Here is a 10,504-nt window from a genome sequence, read left to right as displayed (position 1 = left end):
AAAAATGCCCACAGATCAGCTACTAAGGAGGCAGAGGCAATAGGGTTGCAAGATGGAGGCTAGCCTGGTCAACTTAAAGGACTGAGGATGCATTTCAGTGGTAGAGTGTCCTGTGTTAAATCCCCAGTCCCCACCCCAACACATACACAAGCCCATAAATGATGCTCATTAATAACGTGTTGTAGAAATGATGTCCATAAAAAGTTGGCGTTTGCCAGATGAGCATGTGTTGGTGTTACTATATTATGTAATAGTAGCCAGTCGTCACAGTTTTTACATTCTCTGGACTCCTTCGGCTGCTCTATGTAGGTTTTTTATTCAATCCTCCAACTCCCTATCCAGTAACCAAGATTAAATTCCTCATTTTGCCTCTGAGGACCTGCAGCAACCTGCATAGTTGAACCCCAGAAATCAGCAAAGGGCAATGAGGGATTATGAAACACACACACACTGGGAAAACTGGAAATCCATATGCAACAGAATGAAACTAAACCCCTATCTCTCACCCTGCACAAAAATCAACTCAAAATGGATCAAGGACCTCAGAATCAGACCAGAGACCCTGCATCTTAGAGAAGAAAAAGTAGGTCCAAATCTTCAACTTCTTGGCTTAGGATCAGACTTCCTTAACAGGACTCCCAAATAAGAGCAAGAATCAATAACTGGGATATATTCATACTAAGTAGCTTTCTCTCAGCAAAGGAAACTATCAGCAATGTGAAGAGAGAACCTACAGAGTGGGAGAATATCTTTGCCACTCATACTTCAGATAAAGCACTAATTTCCAGAATATATAAAGAACTCAAAAAACTCTACACGAAGAATACAAATAACCCAATCAACAAATGGGCTAAGGATATGAACAGACACTTCACAGAAGATCTACAAGCAATCAACAGATATATGAAAAAATGTTCAGCATCTCTAGTAATAAGAGAAATGCAAATCAAAACTACATTAAGATTCCATCTCACTCCCATTAGAATGGCGATTATCAAGAATACAAGCAACAATAGTTGTTGGCGAGGATGTGGGGAAAAAGGTACACTCATACATTGCTGGTGGGAATGCAAATTAGTGCAGCCACTCTGGAAAGCAGTGTGGAGATTCCTCAGAAAGCTTGGAATGGAACTACCATTTGACCCAGCTATCCCACTCCTTGGCCTATACCCAAAGAACTTAAAATCAGCATACTACAGAGATACAGCCACATCAATGTTCATAGTTGCTAAATTCACAATAGCCAGATTGTGGAACCAACCTAGATGTCCTTCAATTGATGAATGGATAAACAAACTGTGGTATATATATATATATATATATATATATATATCTCACAGTTTCTTTATCTTTATATATATATACACAATGGACTATTACTCAGCCATAAAGAAGAATAAAATTATGGCATTTGCAGGCAAATGGATGAAATTGGAGAATATCATGCTAAGTGAGATAAGCCAATCTCAAAAAACCAAAGGACGAATGATCTCACTGATAAGCGGATGATGACACAGAATGGGAGGTGGGAGGGGGGCAAGAATGGAGGAAGGAGGGACTGTATAGAGGGAAAAGAGGGGTGGGGGAAAGGGAAAAAATAACAGAATGAATCAAACAACTTTACCCTATGTAAATTTATGATTACACAAACGGTATGCCTTTATCCATGTACAAACAGAGAAACAACATGTATCCCATTTGTTTACAATAAAAAAAAAGAAACACACACACACACACACACACACACACACACACACACACATTAAGATAAAAGGCTGGGATCAGGTGGGATCAGCTCTCTGCTGGAGAAGCAGTGTCTAAAGCGTTGGTCCAGCAAGTTTATTTATCAAGAAGTAAAGGACTATAGAGGCATTTGTTCTTTTTTAAAAAAAATTGTTTATTTTTACAGACTGCATTTTGATTCATTGTACACAAATGGGGTACAACTTTTCATTTCTATGGTTGTACATCTTTATATACTGTACACTAGGAAGTTACAGGCAAGAAACATACTTGTAGCTATTTCACTGCTGCAGTGCTTGGAGCTTCCTGAAGCACTTCAGGAAACCCATTGTCTAAAGCTACTGTTAAGCAGGAAGACTTAGAAGCAGCAGAGTGGGTGAAACACTCAATTGTCTTGTCATACTCAAAATTCCTCTCTCCGGGGAGCGAGGTACCTGAGATCAAGATCCAGACTGGTAAGACTCTTGCCCAGAGCCTCGTTGCTATCACTATAGCAGCTGGGCATCCTGTACCCATACAGAGGAACATTCCCAGGCAGCGGGTGTGCCACAGCCATGAAGCAATCAGGGATCCCCAATCTCAGTTGTAGCCCTCCACAAGGACCCATGTATTGCTAGTATTTTGGGAAGAACTTTGATTCCCTAGTCTAATAGAAGAGGTGACTGGTGAGCATATCAGGCATTTAAGCGCATTCAATGAGTGTAGAAGCTAGAGGCTCCAGTTCCATTCTGAACACTTGCACACGTGTGTGCACAAATGTCAGGGGCAGGCTCTGAGGGCCCCAGAGCCGCACCGTGGCCTGATCTCTAAGATGGCGCCTGGCAGCTTGCCAGACATAGCTGCACTCGTAAACAAGTTTTAGGAAGTAACTCTGGTTGGCTGTTGTACACGAGGCGATCCTGGTATCTGCCTGGAGACTGTTCCTTGATAGGCTGACTTTCCTGGTAGTCTACTCTCTGATAGGCTGATGTTCTCAATATAAGTCTGAGACTTGTGGAATAAAGCGCCTTTTTGGTTCCTGTGATGAGGAAGAGCGTATGTGTTGTGATTGTCCCCGCAGGCGGTGGGCGATCATATACAAACACATTTAGGAAATCTGCAATGGCAAGATGATAGACAGAATGACAGCATGGAATTTCAATTTCTGTATCTTTGAAGGTGTTTTTCTTAAATTTTTTTTTTTTTTTTTTTTTTTTTTTTAGTTGCAGATGGACAGAATGTCTTCAAGTGTTTATTTTTATGTGGTGCTAAGGATTGAACCCAGTGCCTCAAGTGTGCTAGTAAGCGCTCTGATACCAAGCTATAGCCCCAACCCCTGAAGGGCTTTTCTTTAAAAGTGATTGTGGACTCTTCTCCTTCTTCCTCTTCTTTGGGTCTGTCCAGGCTTGACTGAAACCTCCAGGACTGTGAGCTAAAGCAACCTTTTTCTCTCTCCTTTTAAAATTGTTTGTTCTATTTAGTTATACATGACAGCAGAATGCAGTTTGATACATGTACACAGATGGAGTACAACTTTTCATTTCTTTGGTTGTGCATGATGTAGAGTCACAGCATTCATGTAATTATACATGTGCATAGGATAATGATGTGTATCATTCACCATCTTTCATTGCCCCTGCCCCCTCCCCTTCCCTCATTTCCCTCTACACAATCCAACTTTCCTCCATACTTCTCTTACCCCCCCAACCCCTTGGTTATGTATCAGTATCCGCTTATCAGAGAAAACAATAGACCTTTGATGTTTTGGGATTGGCTTATTTCACTTAGCATGATATTCTCTAACTCCATTCATTTACCTGCAAAAGCCATAATTTTATTCTTTATGGCTGAGTAATATTCCATTGTATATATATATATACTACAGTTTCTTTATCCTTTCATCTATTGAAGGGCATCTAGTTTTGTCCCACAATCTATCTATTGTGAATTGAGCTGCTATAAACATTGATGTAGCTGTGTCACTGTAGTATGCTGATTTTAAGTCCTTTGGGTATAAAACGAGAAGTGGGATAGTTGGGTCAAATGGTGGGTCCATTCCAAGTTTTCTGAGGAATCTCCATACTACTTTCCAGAGTGGCTGAACCAATTTGCAATCCCACCATCAATGCATGAAGTGTACCTTTTCCCCCACATCCTTGCCAACACCTACTGTTTCTTGTATTCTTGATAATAGCCATTCTAATTGGAGTGAGATGGAATCTTGGGGTAGTTTTGATTTGCATTTCTCTTATTACTAGAGATGTTGAACATTTTTTTCACATATTTGTTGATCGCTTGTATATCTTCTTCCATAAAGTGTCTGCTCAGTTTCTTAGCCCATTAATTGATTGGGTTATTTGTATTTTTGGTGTAAAGATTTTTGCGTTCTTTATAAATTTTGGAGATTAGCACTCTAAATGAAGTGCGTGTGGTAAAGATTTTCTCCCATTCTGTTAGGTTCTCTTCATATTACTGATTGTTTCCTTTCCTGAGAAAAAGATTTTAAGTTTGAATCCATCCCATTTATTGATTCTTGCTTTATTTCTTGTACTTTAGGAATCTTGTTAAGTCAGGTCCTAAGCTGACATGATGAAGATTTGGGCCTACTTTTTCTTCTGTTTGGTACAGGGTCTCTGGTCTAATTCCTAGGTCCTTGATTCATTTTGAGCTGAGTTTTGTGCAGGGTGAGAGACAAGGGTTTAATTAATTGCATTTTGCTGCATATGGATTTCCAGTTTTCCCAGCATCATTTGTTGAAGAGACTACATTTTCTCCATTGTATGTTTTTAGCACCTTTGTCTAGTATGAGATAACTGTATTTATGTGGGTTTATCTCTGTGTCTTCTATTCTGTACCATTGGTCTACCTGTCTATTTTGGTGCCAATACCATGCTGTTTTTGTTACTATTGCTCTGTAGTATAGTTTAAGGTCTGGTATTGTAATACCTCACTCTTCCTGCTAAGGATTGTTTTGACTATTCTGAGTCTCTTATTTTTCCAAATGAATTTCATGATTGTGTCCTCTATTTCTAAGAGTTACATCATTGGAATTTTAATAGGAATTGCATTAAATTTGTATAGCACTTTTGGTAGTATGGCCATTTTGACAATATTAATTCTGCCTACCCAAGAGCATGGGAGATCTTTTGATCTTAAGTTTTCTTTAATTTCTTTCTTTAGTGTTCTGTAGTTTTCACTGTAGAAGTCTTTCACCTCTTTTTGTTAGATTGATCCCCAAGTATTTTATTTTATTCTATTTTTTGAGGCTATTGTGAATGGCATAGTTTTCCTAATTTCTCTTTCAGAGGAATCATCAGTTACGAATAGAAATGCATTAGATTTATGAGAGTTGATTTTATATCCTACTACTTTACTGAATTCATTTATTAATCTTAGAAGTTTTCTGGTGGAATTTTTTGGATCTTCTAAATATAGAATCATGTTGTTAGCAAATAGTGATAGTTTGAGTTTTCCTTTTCCTATTTGTATTCCTTTAATTTCTTTGGTCTGTCTAATTGCTCTGGCTAGAATTTCAAGGACAATGTTGAATAGAAGTGGTGAAAGAGGGTGTCCCTGTCTTGTTCCAGTTTTTAGGGGGAATGTTTTTAGTTTTTCTCCATTTAGAAAGATGTTGGCCATGGGCTTAGCATAGATAGCCTTTATAATGTTGAGGTATGGTCCTACTATCCCTAATTTTTCTAGTGTTTTAAGCATGAAGAGGTGCTGTATTTTATTAAATGCTTTTTTTCTGCATCTATTGAAATGATCATGTGATCTTAACTTTAAGTTTATTTATGTGATTAATTACATTTATTGACTTCTGGATGTTGAACCAAACTTGCACCCCGACTTGGTTATGTTGCACTATCTTTTAAATATGTTTTTGTATGGGATTTGGCAGAATTTTGTTAAGAATTTTTGCATCTATGTTCATCAGGGATATTGGACTGAACATTTCTTTCCTTAATGTGTCTTTGTCTGGTTTTGGTATCAGGGTGACACTAGCTTCATAGAATGAACTTGGAAGGGTTCCCCCTCCTTTTCTATTTCATGGAATATTTTGAGGAGTATTGGTTCTTTGAAGGTCTTGCAGAAATTGACTAAGAATCCATCTGGTCCTGGGTTTTTCTTGGTTGGTAGGCTTTTGATGGCTTCTTCTATTTCATTGCTTGAAATTGATCTGTTTAAATGTATGTCCTGGTTCTATTTGGGAGGATCATATTTCTAGAAATTTGTCAATGTTTTCAAGATTTTCTATTTTGTTGGAGTATAGATTTTCAAAATAGCTTCTAATTATGTTTTCTATTTCAATAGTGTCTGTCATGATATTTCCTTTTTCATCACAAATTTTAGTGATTTGAGTTTTCTCTCTCCTCTTTGTTAGTGTGGCTAAGGGTTTATCAATTTTGTTTATTTTTCCAAAGAACTAACTTTTGTTATGTCAATTTTTTCAATTGTTTCTTTTGTTTCAATTTCATTGATTTCAGCTCTGATTTTAATTATTTCCTGTCTTCTACTACTTTTGGTGTTGATCTGTTCTTTTCCTAGGGCTTTGAAATGTAATGTTAGGTCATTTATTTGTTGATTTTAAAAATTATTTTATTGAATGAGTTCAATGCAATGAATTTTCCTCTTAGTACTGTTTTCATAGTGTACCAGAGATTTTGATATTTTGTGTTAGTGTCCTTGTTTACCTCTAAGAATTTTTTTTTTAATCTCCTCCTGGATGTCTTCTGCTATCCATGCATCATTCAATAGTGTATTATTTAGTCTCCAGGTGTTGGAGTAGTTTCTCTTTTTTATTTTATCATTGATTTCAAATTTCATTCCAATATGATCTGATAGAATACAAGGTAATATCTCTATTTTTTTGTATCTGCTAAGAGTTGCTTTGTGGCATAACATATGGTCTATTTTAGAGAAGGATCCATGTGCTGCTGAGAAACAGTGTATTTACTTGTTGATGGATGGAATATTCTATATGTGTCTGTTAAATCTAAATTATTGATGGTATTATTGATGGTATTATTATTGATGGTTTCTTTGTTCAGTTTTTGTTTGGAAGATCTAGCCAGTGGTGAGAGAGGTATGTTAAAGTCACCCCATATTATTGTGTTGTGGTTCATTTGATTCCTGAAATTGAGAAGGGTTTGTTTGGCGTACATAGATTCTCCATTGTTTGTAGCATAAATATTTATGATTGTTATGTCTTATTGATTTATGATTCCCTCAAACAGTACGAAATGTCCCTCCTTATCCCTTCTGACTAACTTTTGCTTGAAGCCAACTTTATCTGATATCAGGATAGAAATCCCTGCTTTTTTACTGAGTCTATGTGCGTGATATGTTTTTTCACATCTTTTCATTTTTAGTCTGTGGATATCTTTTCCTATGAGATGAGTCTCTTGTAGGCAGCATATTGTTGGGTCTTTTTTTAAAAATTTAATCTGTCAGTCTTTGTTTTTTGATTAATAAATTTAGGCCATTAATGTTCAGGGTTACTATCGTGATATGATTTGTATTCCCAGTCATTTAGGCTTATTTTTGGTCTTTAACTTGACTTGGTTTCTCCTTTGATTGGATTTCCTTGAGTTCCTCCCTTTACTGACTTTCATTGTCATTTTTTATTTCCTCCTCATGGAATATTGTGCTGAGAATGTTCTATAGTATAGGCTTTCTATTTAATTTTATTTATTTATTTATTTATTTATTTTTTGGTGCTGGGGATTGAACCCAGGGCCCGTGCTTGTAAGGCGAACACTCTACCAACTGAGTTATCTTCCCAGCCCTAGGTTTTCTATTTGTAAATTCTTTTAACTTTTTTTTTTTTTTACCATGGAAGGATTTTATTTTGTCATCAAATCTGAAGGTTAGTTTTGCTGGATATAAGATTCTTGGTTGGCATCCATTTTCTTTCAAAGTTTGGTATATATTGTTCCAGGACCTTCTAGCTTTTAGGCTCTGGGTTAAGAAATCTGCTGATATCCATATTGGTTTCCCCCTATGTGTAATCTGATCCTTTTCTCTTACAGTCTTTAAAATTCTATCTTTATTTTGTATGCTGGGCATTTTCATTATAATGTGCCTTGCTCTGGATCTGTTGTAATTTTGTACATTTGGTGTCCTGTAGGTCTCTTATATTTAATTTTCCATTTCATTCTTCAGGTTTGGGAAATTATTTCATTGTAGAGATTTTCATTCCTTTGGTTTGTAACTCTGTGGCTTCCTCTATCCCATTAATTCTTCAATTTGGTCTTTTCATGTTATACTATAATTCTTGGAGGTTCTGTTCATGATTTCTTACCATCTTCTCTAGTCAACTATATTTTTAAGGTTAAATATTTTGTCTTCATTGTCTGATATTCTGTCTTCCAAGTTATCTAGTCTGTTGGTGATGCTTTCTACTGAGTTTTGTATTTGGTTTATTGTTTCCTTCATTTCAAAGATTTGTGTTTGGTTTTCTTCAGAATCTCTATCTCTTTATTAAAATGATCTTTTGCTTCCTGCAGTTGCTCTTTTACCTGTTTATTGGAGTGATCATTTATTGCTTGCATTTGTTGCTCTCTTATATCATCCTTTACTTTGTGGATCATTTTAATCATGTTCATTCTGAAATCCTTTTCTGACATTTTTTCTACCATGCTGTCAATGGATTCTATCAGTATAGCATCTTGGTTTGTTTGGGGTACTTTCTTCCCCTTTTTTTCATGTTGTTTGTGTATCTTCCCTTCTAGCAGTGCAGATCTGAGTTATTACAGTTTCCCCCTATAGGTTTATAGTGTCCCTGCAGGTTTCTAATACCTCACCTCTAAGGGGGAGATCAATATTAACAGTACTCAATACAAACAATATGCAGTCTTAAACCAAATAGCCCCTATTAATACATTAAATTTATTGTCATAATAAACAAATGATGAGTTTGATTATTAATTTATAGCATAAACAATAGGTTTGCAATAAGGTCTATAATTTCAAATGGTGGACAGAGAGGATGGGGGAGGGGTGTAGGATGTAATGTTAATGAGGTAAGAAGTGAGAATATAGAGGTACTAGATCATAGACAGAGTGAATGCAGAACCAAAGGAAGTTGGTTGTTAGCATGAGAAAAGGGAGAAAGAGACTCCAAGAAAGCAGATAAATAAGAGGAAAATAGAGTGAGAAAAATTTTAAAAAGGAAAAATAAAACTTAAAAATAAAAAAAAAAATCTATAACAAAATTGTAATATACTATTCGAACTTCCTGGTCTTCAGTAACCTGATGCATGAAAGGTACTTGATTTCAAAGATGATTGAAATGTGAGAGTGGGAAATGAAGGAAGGAAAGAGAAAAAAAAAGTGGGGAAAAGAAAAAGAAAGTCTGGAAGGAAATTTTAACAATTGTTTCTGTTGGAGTTCAGTATTCTCTCTGCCTCCCTTCTCTTCTGATAGGCAGGGTTGTCTGGAGTTGGCTGGCGACTCCACCCTCAGGACGGTGACAGTTACCAAGGTGGGAGGATTAGACTTGGAGGCAGGACTCCTGGGGGCAGGGTGTAGCAATTGCCAGTCCCTCTGGAAGACTGCACCACTGGACTCCCCATGGGGGTCCACTCGTGTGACATAGGAGCCTGGTCTTAGCCCCTGTCCTCACTTGCGGATCCCATAATTCCTTGTCTCTAAATTGTATCTCTCCTGTGCCTGGCTTTTCACCTTCCCAATCAGGAGCCTCTCTCCCTGGAGGTCCTGAGGACTGAGCACCAGGACCTATGTACCTATCTGGGAAAATTGTTCTGTATTCGGCAAATCAGGACCAGGCGTTGAGAGCTGAGGGTAGTCACATAGCTGCAGGCACTGGGCCGGTTGTTGTCCAGGAGGTGGTTGGGAGACTGGGGACTGAGGAGCTGGAGGACCCTGTTGGTCACTAAACTGGTGGGACCAGGCTGATGTTGGGTCCCAGCAAGTGCTCCCGAGTTGTCTCTGGATCCCCGAGGGTGCCGGGCTGGTTGGCTGGATGAACTGGGATCAAGATGCCCTCACACCTTTTCCCCACCTACTGATCCCTTGCAAGTCTCTCTCCTCCCTCTGCAGCAAGATGGTGGCTATTAGCACACCTAGCAGAGAAACCTCAGAAGCAACCAAGCCTGTAGGGCCCTTGGTGATGATCTTTCCTGACCTGGCTGATATCCCTGGATGTTAGTGGCCATGTCCCAAGTTGGTGGCAGCAGCAATGGCTAAGCTGTAGGTACCTTGATAATGACCTTCTAGTCTCTGGCCAGTGTCCCATAATGGAAGCTGCCCCAACTAAAGATCAGGAATAATCCAAGATGGGGACAGAGGTGTCCCAAAACCGGTGGTAGATGGGGAGCTGCAGCTTGGTGGCAGCATCCTGCACAGAGCAGGGCCCGGCTGTGGAGGTTCACCAAAAACCTCTTCCCTTGTAAGTTAATTATTTTAGGCATTTCACTAGAGCAACAGCTGACTAACAGAATCCAATTCTTTCTTCAATATAGGGTTCTATGGCATTGTTCTCTAGACACCTAAACTGCTCAGTTATGGTTAGTCTTACATAATCTTATGTAGACTAGTTAAGGCATTGTTTCTGTGGGTTATGTGGGATCTTGGTGTTCAAAGTGGAAGCTCAAACAAATCAGATGTTTTGTCTGTGTTTCTTGTTAATAGCTAAACAATCACTTTTGAGCAGAGTCTAAATATTGTGGGATTTGTGTTATGGACATTTGACATGAAAAAAAATCTATATTGTTGGAACTTGATATGAACCCATAGGCTGAACCCAGAAGTTTTGATC

The sequence above is a fragment of the Sciurus carolinensis genome, chromosome 10, assembly GCF_902686445.1.
Source record: "Sciurus carolinensis chromosome 10, mSciCar1.2, whole genome shotgun sequence".
In the NCBI taxonomy this organism is placed as follows: Eukaryota; Metazoa; Chordata; class Mammalia; order Rodentia; family Sciuridae; genus Sciurus; species Sciurus carolinensis.
Note: the sequence above shows the minus strand (reverse complement) of the source record.